Here is a 15,877-nt window from a genome sequence, read left to right as displayed (position 1 = left end):
ACTTTAAAAAAAAAATAAAACCTGGCACTTAAATAAATTATTTGAATGTCCATGTTAGATGATATATAGGGATAAAGTTGAAAATAAATAAATGAATGTAGAACATAATAAAAAATTTGGATGTCTAAAGAGAAATAGTAATTGAAAGAAGAAAAAAACAAGTACATATTTTATAATAGGGAAATGCATAATATTCATTCAATTGAAAATATAAAATTGATAATTGACATTTATAAATATTAATAATAATAATAAAAATCAATGTGGGCCATAAATAAAATATTAAAATCCCTACTCCTAGTGTCAACTATGATCATAAATGAGGAAAAATCAAGACCTCATTAGGAATGAGATCGAGCAAGAAGATATTTCAATGTCAACTATGATCATAAATTAGGAGAAATCAAGACCTCATTGGGAATTAGATAGAGCAAGAAGATTATGTTCGGGTTCAATAGGTTTTTGCATAAACTCTTAACCCACTTGGAGCGACAATAAAATACTTGGGCTTCTGTTTAAAGCCTAATAATTATAAGAAAAATGATTGGACCTATTTAACTACAACGATTGAATGTAGAGTTAGGATCTAGCATACTCGATGGCTCTCACGGGAACAAAGGATTCTTTTGTTCATGGCAGTTATTGAAACCATCCAAATCTACTAGTAATCATTTTCTTGGAATCCAAAGGGATCTTAAACAAGAGAAATATATTCTCATTAACATAATTGTGGGATAGGAAACAAGATTCATAAACCTTTCTCCGTAACTACTTGGTCATCTATCTCCATTTCAAAATAGTTTTGGGGCTCGAGATTGAAGAACCTATCTTGGCTATCCAAGAAACTTGTAGCTAAAGGAGTTTGGAAGTTGGTTAAAGGGCAAGGCCTTTGGGCATTGGTGATGGAATCCCAATAAATCTCTCCCTTCTCCCTAATGGAATGGATCAAATCTCTTAGAAAGAATGAAAATAATGGATTTATAGTCTGGCAGGTCATCATAAATGCAACATATTTTATTCTAAAATGACTCAAGTGGTGTTTTGGAGATAGATCACAAATCATTCTCAGAAAGGACCCACTGATTGGTAGAAAAATGAATGCTTACTATATAAGTATGTCATCAAATGATAAATGAGAAAGTGATTTTCTATTGATTTCAAATATTTGGAAGATCGGGTCTCAATCATTGATTGGGTCTCATATATTAGAATTGGAAGGTTTACAGGTTGAAGAATGGGAGAGACCACAACTGTGCCTAAGAGCCTCATATCTCTCTTTCCACCTGGGGATGAATTAATATAAAGTTACTAGCTCGACATGGTTTGTGCATGGCAAAGTTTAGATACTTGTACTATGTTAAGTACCACATGGATTCTCCAACTACTTGGTGGGAGAAATCCTTGTCGAAATTCAACTACCCCCTAAAAATAAAGTTTTTTATTACTATTGAAAAAAAATCCCAGTCTTGGGACATATTATAGAGGTATTTTCAAGGACCTACTAGATTCTCACTTTGTCTCTTAGAGTGTACACCCATTGATCACATGTTTATAGATTGTCCTTTTACTAGAACAACCTAGGATAAGGTAAAAAAGATCATTGGTAATGTTTAGGATTGGGAGTGTTTGTAAGTACACGACTACTTGAAAACTTGGCTTTGTCCTAAACCAAAAGTCTCCATAAAGGCCCTCCAACTACTGGTTTGTTGAAGTGTTAGGTTGGAAACAAATGAAGCAATCATTGAGGATGAAGGTCAATTTTTCTTAATAGTGGCTTTGAACATCTTAAGAATTACAAATTCACTTCCCCAGAAATGTACACTCATAAAAAAACGCACTCATAATAGATAGGACATTAAAAATGATAAGTGATGAGCCATGGGAAGTGCTAGTGAAAGACTATATATCTCCAAAAAACATTAATTTTTTTTTTTCATGTGGTATTGGAAACTCCACAAATAATTATGTGCAGTCTTTTGCTCTAAAGCTCTTATCACAACATGTTTAACATCTACATATTATCGGACCTATGTCTATAGAAAATCCATGAACATAATAAATTGGCTAATTAGGAAGACTCATTTGAGGAATAACATATTTTTGCCCCAATATCAAAATATTTTATTTCAAATTGAGAAATTTTACTTATATATCTCTCTTGCATGTATATAGGGAACAAAACTAGATATTTGATGAAATTTCAAAAGGAGGTTTGGTGTTGGCTTTATGTCAGTGACATATCCAGGAGATCAATGAAGTTTTGTAGAAATTCCACCTATTATTCATCTTGACATGACTAAATATACTTATCAACAAGTTAGATTTTTTGGATACCAGTGCTACTCTTCCTTTAGCGAAACTACTAGTTTTGGAATATGTTTATTGATTTTATATTCATACATCATACAAACACATCCCTTCAAATTGAATTAATAATTTTATTGCAGATTCAGGATACAGGAATATATGGATACTTCAAGGAAACTATGTGTCTAAAATTTTCCTTTTTTATTTTTATGGTCCATTGAGAGTTGCCTTTGGAAACTATCTACTTTGGCAGTGATTGGACACCTTTTTTTCTAGTGGACAAAATTTATGGGGGCTATAAAGCCATAGAATGCTACAAACATCTGTGAATATTATTTTATTTTGAATTTTAAATCTTATAAAACCTATAAAATATTTAAATTTGTCCAATGCATGGGAGTTAAACCCTAGGCCACAGAGGAAACAAGCCTTGAACCTCATATGCCTATGTAACTAGGTTCCTTGAACGGGGGTGAAATTGGATGTATTCCAGACTGTCGATGGTCATAGTGAATTTTCCATCAATGGATGACCCCATAGATTCTACTCGAGTGATTTTCAAAGGAGGTATGTAGAGAACTCTCAGGATTTAATCCATGGGGTTACATGGCAAGGTGGGCTCATATATGGTGGACTGTGTAGAGGAGATATTGACCCATTGATTTGGGTAGAGAATTTCCACTATTAGATCATCTTGGAGGCCTTTCACCTCAATGTTTGGTTTTGGTGACATCACAATTTAAGAAAAAAAAGAATGTAAGGTGATTGGTGTTATTTAGTGTTTCCATTGATGACCAAGCTGTTGATATTGTGGAACCTTAGAATATTTTACAGGTGAAAGAGGTACATGGGACAAACATTAAATTTGTTCTTACTACCTATCGTCACTGAAATAATGTAGGGGGAAATGAAGAACTTAAGAAAATAGTCCTAGGTATTGAAGATTATGGTGGATAAAAAGATCATGTCAAAGATTGTACTATTGCATTAGAGCACAATGATGAATTATCTTTGGTCAGGACAGTGACTATGCAAAATTGCACACAACATGTTCATTGCTGGTTGTGGAAAAAGAATTAAAGCTCAGTAGAGGTAAAATATTGGCCTCCTTACCCAGGTCAACTCGGTTTTTCTGTGGACATGAGTATATGGTGAAGAATGTTCAATGTGCAATGACTATTGAACCAAAAAAGTGAAAGGATCAAGAAAAAAACTTAATTGGATTGAGCGATAACAGATGGATAACAAGCTCAATGTGCCATTGACCATTCAGAAACAAAGATTTATTCCTCTACTAATCCATAACCATGCCTCATGAAGATTTCCTAGTAAGAATCCTCTGGGTACATATGAAAGTTTTTGAAGTCACTCCAGAATTCTGAGTACATAGAAATGATGATTTTGATTAGGTTTGGGCTCAATATGAGTCATATTTTTTTGTTTTCATCGAGAATCAATCTAAATTCCTTATAATCAAGAGGAATTATGACAAAAAATAAAGTAAGACTAGGCTAATGCAATGAGTGAGATTTTAATGGAAAGTATACAGGTTTTGAAATTTCAATTTGAAATGAATAACACACAAAATTGGTTCCATGATATTGGAATCTAAAAAAACCACTAGATCTGTCACGAAATAATATATAGGCATGGTAAGTATGTTGGGCTTGGGCCAAACAAAAATAGTGAGTTTATTACAGTAGACTATGAAAAATCATCCTTGATCCTATGTGGAAAATATTTCTCAGACACTTTTGCCTTGAAGGGAGGACTAAAAGTTGCAGTTACAATAAGAATATATACATATAGTGTTCATCCACTACTTGCATGGCTTCTTGCACGTGGAGAATCCATAGTTTCATTTTTTGCATCAGAAAAGATAGTCTAGAGTTGTCCAACTCTGCATAAAGTCTTGGCTTCAAATAGGCAGGTGTTGCTTTAGGTCTTGATGGAATAGAAACAAATTTTTAAAAGTGAAGATTCTAAAGAACCAAACCTTTTTAGAATGCCATCTTTTATAATCATGCTTTATGTTGAAAGCTCAGGCATTATTCCTTATACATCTAAAACCATACCTGGTCAAGCTTCTTATCATTTTTTTCTTGGCTACAGAAATGGAAAATTTGCACCTGAATATGAGTCATGTCTAGTGTCTCTTGATTCTATCATAGTTGCTAAGGATCTTTCCTCTAAATAAAAAAAAAAAAAAAGAATATTTCTTCCTTTCTCGCCAATGTAAATGTGGGGGAGAAGTATCTATCAAGTGAGGAGATATTGAAATTGGTGGAAGAAACTCTTTTGGGGAATTTTCCATCAACTAAAGGGCAGAAGCCATCAAAAAATACAATGGATGATTTGAAGGCCATGTACACAAATTTCACGTCAGGAATGTTTCCTGATCTGCTTCATAGAAGTCCACATGTATACTTCTGAACATACTAGCATAATAAAAATAGTACTCAATAACACATACTAGGTTACTAAAAAAAAGGTAAAAATGTAATGCCCATTTTGGGATTTAGTTACCTAGTCCACATGACATGCTAGGGCTTCATATTTCACAACTGTGGGGTAAGTATCAATGTATATAGACACATGAGTTTCTTTAGTGGGGCTTTCCAGTAGCTTTAAGATATGAGCACTTCTAGTGTATGCATAGAATGAGGTGGGTTAGAGAATGTAAAGTCTACAAAGACGTTCCTTAAATTAAAAGTGGGAGATAACTTAACCTCTAGGTGGATGTTGAAGTGAACCAATGTGCACCCAACCATAATTTATAGAGACTCCATAATTGAGGCCATTTTCAATTGGTTCCCTCTAAAAATGGGCATGGAGGCCCAAGGTCCAGCCTCCCAATCCCTCAAATTAAAAATATGATTTGATGTTTCTGGCATGCATTATATAATTGGTCTTGGAACTTTGTTCCTCCAACCCCTCCTTTCATCTTACCCATTGTAGGTTTGACTAATCCACATTGTAGTGGGCCTTTGTTACATATTTCCACATTGTATAAGTCCCTTTTAATAGCATCGTTAGATTGTAGAAAACACACCATTTGTTACATAAGAAATAGTGATCCATTACAATTCCAAATTTGTCATAGGTACACTAGGAACTTTAGGGGTCTTGTAGGAGTAAGAGAAAATCATATCATTTGAGAGGGATGAAAATGAATAATGCACATGGAGAATTATTGAACCTTTATCCCTCTCATGAAGGCTTGCTTTGATGTCACATAGGACTAAAGTTCACCCTTGATGGACCGATTAATCTCACATGTAGGATCCATTTCCAACATAATACATTTCTTTAGAGAATAAGTTAGATAGACATGCATAATATTAGGAGCTGAGGTTATTTAAGCCCTTTCCTCCACATATCCCTTGTGATATGACAATTTGTAGGGAAGGGTTTCCTATCTTAATGCTTTGTTGCTTCATGTGAGTGGGCAACTACAGCTTGAGTCTCTCAATCCATCCTTTATGCACTAAACACCTTGTATTTGAACCCTTGAATTGGCCTTTTAGTTTGCTTCAACATTTATACTTTGACATATTTTGGCAAGCTTTATCTTTGTAAGTAGAGGGAGTTTGAAGGATGGATGACATAACCACCTTTGAGTTGTTGATCATTGTCACCTTTCAAACACCTTTGTCTTTGAGTACATCGAGGACAGTTAGAGAAAATATCTGACAAGTGACATTTTCCCTAGTATCTAATAGATATATTTATATGTCCTGGATTACATTGCTCTACTCTACAAATATTTTATATATATATAGATGTGTTTGTTTATGCATAGTGTATTTCTAGTAAATTGGAAAACATAGTAGTGCAAAACATTATCAATTTCCTATTGTGCTAAGTTGTCGCATTCAAAAATTATGTGTTGAGTTTCTTTCTGGAGCTAATTTCAGGAGTAATTTTTAGAGTATATGGTGTTGTTTATCAAAAATTTTGTAGAATGGAAAGTGGATTTCATGCAATGAGGGGCAAGAAAATATTAGGAGTTGAATTGAAAAGAAAAATGTGAAGACAGAGTAGCATAAAAGAATATTTATTTACCACCTTTCTACGTTGGTGCATTCAACAATTATGTTCCACAACTTGTAGAAGATTTCAACTCTTCTTTATTTGTTATAGAAGAGAGAATGTTTATTAGAATAGGGAACCAACTTGGAATACCATGCTTCAAAATTTAGATATCAAGGTAAGACCTAGCAAGTGAATCGTTGTTGGATCCAAGTGGCACATATGAAATTGGGTTACAATGAAAGACAATAATGTGAGGTTGTGCACCACATGTGAACCTTGAGGTGTGCCATTACAATATGTGATTTTTTTTCACAAATATAAAATGAATTTTGGGTCAATGTGCACTTCTCTATTATTCTAATTTTGTTGTATCACAGTCCTTTGTTTCTTATAGTTTAGGATCATTTTTTATAAGCATTGGTCTTTGGACTGTTTGAGCTCATGGCTTTACCTATGAATGCATGTGTTTCACTATAACTATGATAATGTATGTTAGAAGTGCCATCATAGTCACTTTGGCTTGTGGCCATGTTTGTTAATGGGATTAAAACTCCTTAGCCTATGGAAATGTTTATTAATCAGAACACACCTCCTTCCCATGTGGTCAACATTCCTTTGGCTGGTGCTATGACTCTTTGGCATGTGGTTGTTTATCCTTTGGTTTGTAGCCTCCCAATTTTATTCCAAATGTTCTATTTCTTCTCATTGCTAAAAATATTAAACATTGTTGATCGTCCCTAAATTGTTTCATTCGAAAAGTCTCAAACTCATTTTTCACTCTCTTCACCTAAGACTTTGCCATCTTTTTCCATTCTTTTAGAATCACAATCCATGATGTGAACAATGAAAAAATCCTAATCTATACATGTCCACCCATTTCCATTTTGCAATCATTGCCTCCTTTTTAAAGCCCAACTGCCACAAATATGCACACACAAATTAAAATAAAAAAGGATGAATAGTTAAAAACTAGCACTATCATTAATTTGTTTGGGTGGTTGAGAGAAGATTTATTCAAATCCTTCATGTGACAGGTTCACTCTTTGTGTGTTTGTTGATTTGCTCTTTATAAGCTTATACCTGAGTGATATGGAAAGGTATTAGCAACACCATCCTAACTTTTAGGATTGACGGTAGGAGTATTTGTATTCCAAGGAAAAAAACTAACACAATTGATCCTCTCTAATCAACACTGTCGCATTCTAAAAAAATAGAAAATAATATATTTCATGATAATCTCTCACATTCATAGATGGAAATAATTAACATGCAAATAATATATATATACAAGAAAGAACTATTTTGGAGTTAATAAAAATAAGGTTGTGGATCAGATATGAGAATTGTCATGGTCAAGACAAAGTTCAACGATTCAAAATTGAGTAATCAGATTATGTAATGAGGATTAATTCTCTACACATTTTATTTGAAATTTGATTTGCAAGGATAATTGTTGGATAGATGAATTTTTTTTAGAAAATTCAGATTAGGACTATCCAGGGTAGGATTTTATTCTTGTATATAATCCCAAACCTTAGTAGGGGTAGGATATAACTATATACATATGTTATTTTCAGTCAAGTTATTTGAGACTCTTGAAATTATGTTACTGATTAAATATGGGTCTTACATCAATGGGAAGAATAATCAGTTTATATCAGACATGTTAACATCCCTATGTTGTGTCTCATGCATTTCCTTATTCACAATGACTTAGGGACTGCCAGAGGCTTCCCTGTGTTTGGAAGGGAACGTTCCTGAGGAAACTGGATCTTTAATGAATGGGAATAATGTTGTGTCTCTTGTATTTCCTTACAGTTCACAATGACTCGGGGACTGCAAGGGGGTGCCTCCTGTTTGGAAGGGGATGTTCTTGAGGAAGCTAGGGGCTTCACCCATAACCTTTAGACGTTTCCTACCAAAAATATTTACATCTAGGAGACAAGACTTGATGGTTTTAGGGATGTATAAGAGTCTTCTGTCCAAAATGGTGCCTATATGGCATTGGTTCTCCCAAAAAATATTCACTTGGTTTGGTTGGAAATAATAACATAATAAATCATCTATCCAATGCATATGGGAAAATGAAACCTAACCACCGTTGCCTATAACTGAAGTCCTAAACTTTGTGCTACATAAGTCTAAATATGCACATTACTTAAAACCATATATTTGGTATGTCACAAAAATATAACTTGTATAATAGGAGGTTTTAGAACTTGACATGTTGGTGGAAAGGCATGATTTTATACTAAGGAATCTAGGACAAAAAAGCTACAGAGGGAAACAAGTAGAATGTTACCACTAAGAAGCTTAATGTGATATATAAGGGAAAGTAGGCATCTTTGATTGCCCTAGTTATGTGAACTAGGAATATGGTGGTGAATGGGGGGAGAGGATGGTTAAAAAAACACCTAAATGAAAATAAAAAAAATATGCAGTCTAAATATTGTTAAAGCTACACTTTGGCATGCTGTCAATATTCTTTTTAATAATTTTCACTTTACAAAGCAACTACAAGATCTTCACTCCTTCAACTTTGTTGTTTCTAGGGTTTTCGTAAACTAGTAGAGTGATGGATTGTTGAATATTAGCTATGGGTTGTTAATCTTCTTTTTGTTGTAGATTTGCAAGCCAAGAGGATATCTTCCCTAAAAACTATATGTTGGTCCGAGATTACTTCCCTAGCTTTTGAAGAATGACATAATACATAGAACAACTGAGAAACCTATTCCCCACAAAGTGATAATATTTCAAAGGACAATGGAGATGCCTAAAGCCCAGAAAATTTTATCAAAATCTATATCTCTCATGTAACACCCCCTCCTCCTAGGTCTACCCAAGAAACCAGATAACTTAGGTCAACATGCGACGAGAGAGGCCGCTATAAGAGATTCAACCTCCTTGGTGACCTTAAGGAAATGGAATCGACAGAACACATCAATCAAAGCCATCCACATCACCAACAACACCCTTAGGGGACATGTCAGCCACTCAGACATCCTGTCCCTGGGTCCCACTGATGTTTTAAGCCTTGTAGCCCCATGTTCTCTCTCATGCTATAGCATGAAAACGTCTAGAAACCCATAGTCATTCTCACAAGCCTATGTGCCGGTGTCGATGAAGTATTCTCGGTAGACCTGTGCTAGTGTCTGCAGAATTCAAGGCACATTTTTAGTCCAGAATTCTAGCCACTGCCTAGAACTTGTCACAACTTCTAGAATACATCAAAGACATGATGAAAATACTAATATTTAAAAACCAACCTCAAGATTAGGCCTAAGCATCCCCAACTGGGACTAACATTCTGTCAAACTCTTGGCATCAATGCAACCTATAGGTCTAGGATACAAGACAAAGCATGAATGACTAAAAGCACTTATGAAACATAACCAGAAGGATCACCACCTTCTACATTGAACTATTGTAACACCAAATAGGTATTTCATCCATCATTTTAGAAATTACAAATAAGTAAATGAAATAAACATGACATGAAACAATCACATAACCATGCTTATGACTAGCATTAAACCATATAAATATTAGAGATATGACAACCATCAAATCCACATATAAACAAGTGAAAAATTAAGATAACTTACCTTTGATTAGTCATAGGAAAATCCAACTAGGTTTGGGACTTCCATGTGCCACCCGACCGAAGACATGGCTGAAACAAATATTTCTTTTAGCCAATCACCCTTGTGCCATATTCCAAGCATGAATTTGGGATCTCATAGACCAACTAATCCAAGAGAAATCAAGGGAATCTAGAGGTTAAACCACCTCCACCATCATCAAACCATGATCACACCAAAATAGGTGCTACAATCCCAACTGAATCAAACTTCAAATTCCATCCTAAATCCATAACTATCCTTAACGAATTTTCCGTCTCCTTTTCCATTAGGCTTTACCACAATCCAATCGCGAATCACTAGGCCCTAAACTGATACTAGTCTCTGACGATTTACCATAATCCAAACCCGGATCACTAGGCCCTAAACCAATACTACTCACTTAGGCTTTACCAGGAATCCCACCAAAACCTATCAAGGGGTTCCTACACCAACATGCAAAGCCATGAATGTCCAAACTAGCTAGGGAATCACACATGCAATATGTTACTTGCAAGTAATCCTCTTGAAGTTGATTGATCCTGCACTTCTTCCTTAATCCCTGCTTTCCTTCCTTTCCTTTTGCTTTTCCTTCCTTGATCCAAAGTTAGAGTGCTCCAAGAAAACTCTAAGTGGGAAAAGTGAGTGAGAGAGAGAGAGAGAGAGAGAGAGAATAATGAGAGAGCTCCAAAACTTGAACTGACAAAAGGTTAGCAAAATCTTGTCCACTGATCCTCAGAAGCCTTTTTATGAATGAGATCTCTATTTTCTTCATTTTCCATTATTTTCCTTCATTTCCTCCTCACATGAAACCTATGAGATTTCACCTTATGTTTCTCCTAATTTCCTTTATTTTCATAAATTAATGTGCCAAAAATGCCTTTTTACTTTTTAATGAACTTTCCTTAGCCTTTTCCAATTTTCCTTAGCTAAAACAAACATCCAATAATGCCCACTAGGATATATTTTCCCTACATTCAGCCTGGAATAAGTGTCCCTTAACTGTGGTCTTATTTTTCCTTGATTAACTTTTATTGCATGAACTTTTCACCAAGGCTGTTACATCTTAGACTACTGTTATTCATATAAGTAGATACAAAAAACTATTCACATTCTTGTGCACTATGATGTTCTCCATACAAAACCCTGTAGAGGCTATGATAACATAACAACAATGACATGCAATCATACGCAGTTTTGCAATAGAGCCCATTAAGACTAAGTGTTGAACTTGGGAGTTCTAATATCACTTGTAACACACCACCACCCTTTGTTTTTTGTTTTTTGTTTTCAGTCTTCCATAAGGGTCCATGATGTTTCCTCACTACTAACCTAGTGTTCTTCTCTCACACGAGTTAAAATAACAAGTTTTTCTAATCCTTTATGGTTTGTCACAATCACAAGTTTTCTTACCTCCTTTATGATCATATACTATCCCTATTAGAATTGTGCATTGCTCCAAGACCTAGTACAACAGGTTAGGGAGATAAGCTGATGAAGAGCATCAAGAGAAGAAGGAGAAGGTCTAAAGTGCTGCCTATCTCTAAGATAATATCGTCAAAGAACTGTATACGATGGCTCTCTCCTTCCCCTATTTATATAAGAGGAAAAGAGAGCCAATGACTTAAGGTGAGACTAAGCCTCTACAAGGTCATTCTTGTACAAGATTGTACACCCTCAATAAAAAAGGGATGCATATTTCCAGGATAAATAAAGATAATATTAAAGTAATGAGCTTCAATGCCCCGATATTTGAGTAGCCATGATTCATGATAGACACTTGTCCTCACTCTAGATTCATTTTGTAATAGTATTTTCTAAACAATATCTAAATATCTTGTACATATTCTAGGGGAAACCATTATTTGGGATTGTCAAATATGTTTGAGTAGCTCTTCCCTAAGAAGCGAATGGAATTTGATAAAGAGAGTCACTACAATAGGAAAAGGTCCATTCTGGGCATTTTCCTTGGTAGCAAAAAGCCTAGAGGTGAAGTAATTTGTCAAGATATTCCCTTGTTGTATTCATTAGTATGGGATCATACCTTGTTTATGGGGAACCCACATCTCTTAAAGGGTAATAATTTTTTTTCATGTTAAAAGAATGATGATTGGGAGCTCTTTGGCAAAGGGACGTAGAGTCATTATTGCTCCAGGAATTTGGTCGGATTTTTATGGAACACAAGAGCTTGATTTGAAACATGGTACAATTTGTTTCCTTGGCTAGGGATCAACTATACAGGTTTTAGAAGCAATTGAGGTAGCTTTAAGAAAACATGTTTTGCATGTAGAGCACACTTTTATTTCTCTGAGTATCAAGAGTAAATCAATTATTGTTTGCAACCCCCACCTCAGCACCAGTCAATCATTGTCCCTTAGAATTTGAGCATTCAGAATTGTCATCTACAGTTGGCTTCTCAAAGCTTCTATCACTACTGCTAAGTGAGCTATATTTAGTATCATCATCATGAAAACCATTCTTGTTACAACTCCAATCAATGTAGTGGATTCTCTTCCATCCAAATAATTCCCTACCATTTTTACCTTATTATTAAAACAATTGATGACAAAACCCTAAAAATGGTTGCAGCAGTGGAGGATCATGACACTAGAGCTCTGAAATAGAAACAATTCCTCATATCATTAGTTTTTAGTGTAGGAGAACAAATGACAAAGACATGATTTTATTTTTCATAGTACCTGAAAAACACCTAACTGCGACCAAAATGTGTTGAGGTGACAATATACCATTTCTCCACCTATGCCATCACCTCGCTCATGTGAACTAGATTTAAATGGGATGCATTCCTCCTATTTTTTTTATCAAATTATACATGTATATCATCAATTATACTTCACCATTTTTTGTACCAAAGACCACATAAGCTTTAAGCTATATCTCACTTTAAATTTAGTAGTAATAAAATTTTTTATAAATAGATCATAGTTAGTGCTAGAGTTAGCACGATTTTTCTTTCTATATGCGTTGACTAAATTTCATGTTTCAACCACATGGAGAGTAAATATGAAAATATTTTATGTTGTAAAAATGATTTTAAAATAATCTTTTAAAATGATAAATCAATGGAATGAATATATATGTAATTGTAATTGAAAATATGCATTATATAGTATTTTTTTTCATTAAAAATCATAATGTCATAAAAGGTCAAGAGTTCAGATATCAAACATATTATAATGGCTGAAATTGCAAATATTTGAAATTGGGAATATTTTTTTTCTATAGTAGCTTAGATCCATCTTAACTCAGGATCTACTAAGTGGTAAAAAGGATATAATTTCTTGAGGTGCAAACATTATTTAGAGTGAACAGAGATTGATCCCTCTATATACTTGGTAAGTCCCGAGTTGAGATGGAACTAGACTATATATATATATATATATATATTAAAACCTCAAGTATTTTACCTCAATTTTATTTTAATTATTAATTTTATTAAATTTTATATTTTATGTAATTTGATCAAGTCAAAATGCTTACATAAAAAAAAAAATTACCTAACATGACATTACATCATCTCTTCCATACTAGGTTGGAGAGCCCCTCTCTGTGCAATAATTCAAAATTATTTAGTAATGTATAAAGTTTCTAGTAACTTGTTAACAAAAAAAAATTTACATTCAAGTACCAGATTAATTTTTGAATTTTGTTATTGATAAACCCTTCTTGTCCTCTGGTCCTTTGTTCACATGTTAAGGTCTAGGAGCATAGAGGAACCTCCATGTAGCTTATGCTTTTGAGAATGATTATATTCTAGTTCTTTAAGTAATCAAGCATTTATTTATAATTTTAATTTTTTTTGTAACTAGGCAGTGCCTAGGTCGGGGTGAGATTGCTTATTGGTTGTAAGAATACCAATCCACCCACAATTAGATGCTTATCACAAGGATCCTATGCGGCTTTATTCAAGCCTAGACAACCCTTAGGAAGTTTAATTCCCCCAAAGTGGCTTCCACTCCTCAGCCCCTCCCCGTGAGGTTTGAACCTATGACCTGATGAGCCTGACTATTCCCCATGTAAACCAACTAGTCTATACCTCATACATTGTATTTGATAGTTTGTCATATTTTTATTCTTTGACTAAAGTAGTCATTTACATTAATCATTTTTAATTTTGTCACTTATTTTATAGTCATATATTTTAGTCCTGGACTAAATTAGTTATTAAGTTAGTCGCTTTTAGTTAAGTCACTTAATATATAGTCATATATTTTACCCCTATACTAAACTAGTCCAGGACTTAAAATTGCTCAAATTTAGTAGTAATTCACTTGAAATAATTGTGGTGACTAACTGTTTTAGTCATGTAGTCACTAATCTATCATTTTGTACTAGTGACTATTACAAGGGGTTTTATTATAAACCCTAACTTACCAAACCATAAATATCTTGGGTTTTCATTTAGACGTTAACAACAAACCATAAATAATTAGGGTTTTCACCATAACATTATAAAAACCCTAAATTTCAAGAGAATAGGATTTTAGATTTTGTCAATAACCCCTAAGTAAACTAGGGTTTCTATATTTTTGTCAACATGTCCTAAGCAAGGATAGAATTTCTTTGTAAAAACCCTAAGTAGAATAGATTTTCATTGACATACACTTAGTCCAGGTTTTTATAGTAAACCATAAAATTTAGGATTTCATAAACAAAGTAGATAATATGATGAGGGTAGATTCAATCAAGATATTAATCCCACTAACAAGAATCTTTATGATTCAAATTCCTATCCATAATGATGTCAGTAATGTAAAGCAAATTAAAATGGAATAAACATACCTTTTCTATAAAGAAAGCCTTGTAAGAAAACTTGTAATTCACGACATACCTTGAGTTTTTCTTAACAAACCTTGTAGTACATTAATTATTGAAGGGATTCCTTGTTGGAAATAATACTGAGAGGGGGGGGTGAATCAGTATTATCTAATTCTTTTAATAAATCTTCCTTATTTGTTCTTTGAATTAGTTTTGCATGTCAGTACCATAAAATAATGAGCATGAACAAAGAAAACAGATAGTCACACCAAGGAACACAAGATGTAAGGTGGAAACCCAATGTGGGTGAAAACCACCTACTGCAATATGTCTCTATCTTCTTTCAAATTAGAAACTCCTTTTACAATGGTTTTGTACTGGTGCAGTCCTTTACCAGTACGCAGGCTGCAACCTGCAGAGAGCTACAACTCTCTCTCGTTTTCCAGTCTCTCCTGGAAGGGAGCTACAACCCCCTACTTATTTTCTTACAAGGACCACTTTTCATAAATTTTCAAACTGGATCCATAAGCATCAAATGATCATCAAGTATAAGAGAATCACCCAATCAACTGTAGTAACTAGATCAACAATAATAGGACCAAACCCAGAACACAACAATGATAAACAAATATTTTAAGAGAAGTAAGCACCCTGTTCAACTGCTCGCCTGCTTACGTAAGCACCCTGCTCAACTGCTTGCCTGCTTACAGTAAGCACCCTTCTCAACTGCTTGCCTGCTTACAGTACGCACCCTGCTCAACTGCTTGCCTGCTTATGGTACGCACCCTGCTCAACTGCTTGCCTTCTTACAGTACGCACCCTGCTCAACTGTTCACCTGCGTACCTCGCTCTGAGTCCATTGAACTGCCTGCGGACCTCCGCACCTGAAACCCTTATGTGCCTGCGTACTGGCGCACCTGAAACCCTTCTGTGCCTGCGTACCGGCGCACCTGAAACCCTTCTGTGCCTGCGTACCGGCGCACCTGAAACCCTTCTGTGCTTGCGTACCGGCGCACCTGAAACGCTTCGTTCCTGCGTATGCACGCACTTTTCTTTCACTGTACCTGCGTACCTTCGGGCATAGATGATTTCAAGACTTCAGAAATAACCCAGACAGTCAGATCTACAGATCTGAA

At 34.7% G+C, this 15,877-nt stretch overlaps 1 pseudogene; it reads left to right on the top strand.

Annotated features, from left to right (window-relative positions):
- The first annotated feature begins 2,913 nt into the window (after positions 1 to 2,913).
- Positions 2,914 to 3,625, top strand: LOC149220864 (hydroxyacylglutathione hydrolase cytoplasmic-like; annotated as a pseudogene).
- Positions 3,626 to 15,877: the final 12,252 nt, after the last annotated feature.

This window comes from Pinus tabuliformis, chromosome Q (genome assembly GCF_031772625.1).
Source record: "Pinus tabuliformis cultivar Carrire ecotype Pingquan chromosome Q, CPIR1, whole genome shotgun sequence".
Lineage (NCBI taxonomy): Eukaryota > Viridiplantae > Streptophyta > Pinopsida > Pinales > Pinaceae > Pinus > Pinus tabuliformis.
The sequence above is the reverse complement of the archived record's forward strand: the minus strand, read 5'-3'. Positions and strand labels throughout refer to the sequence as shown.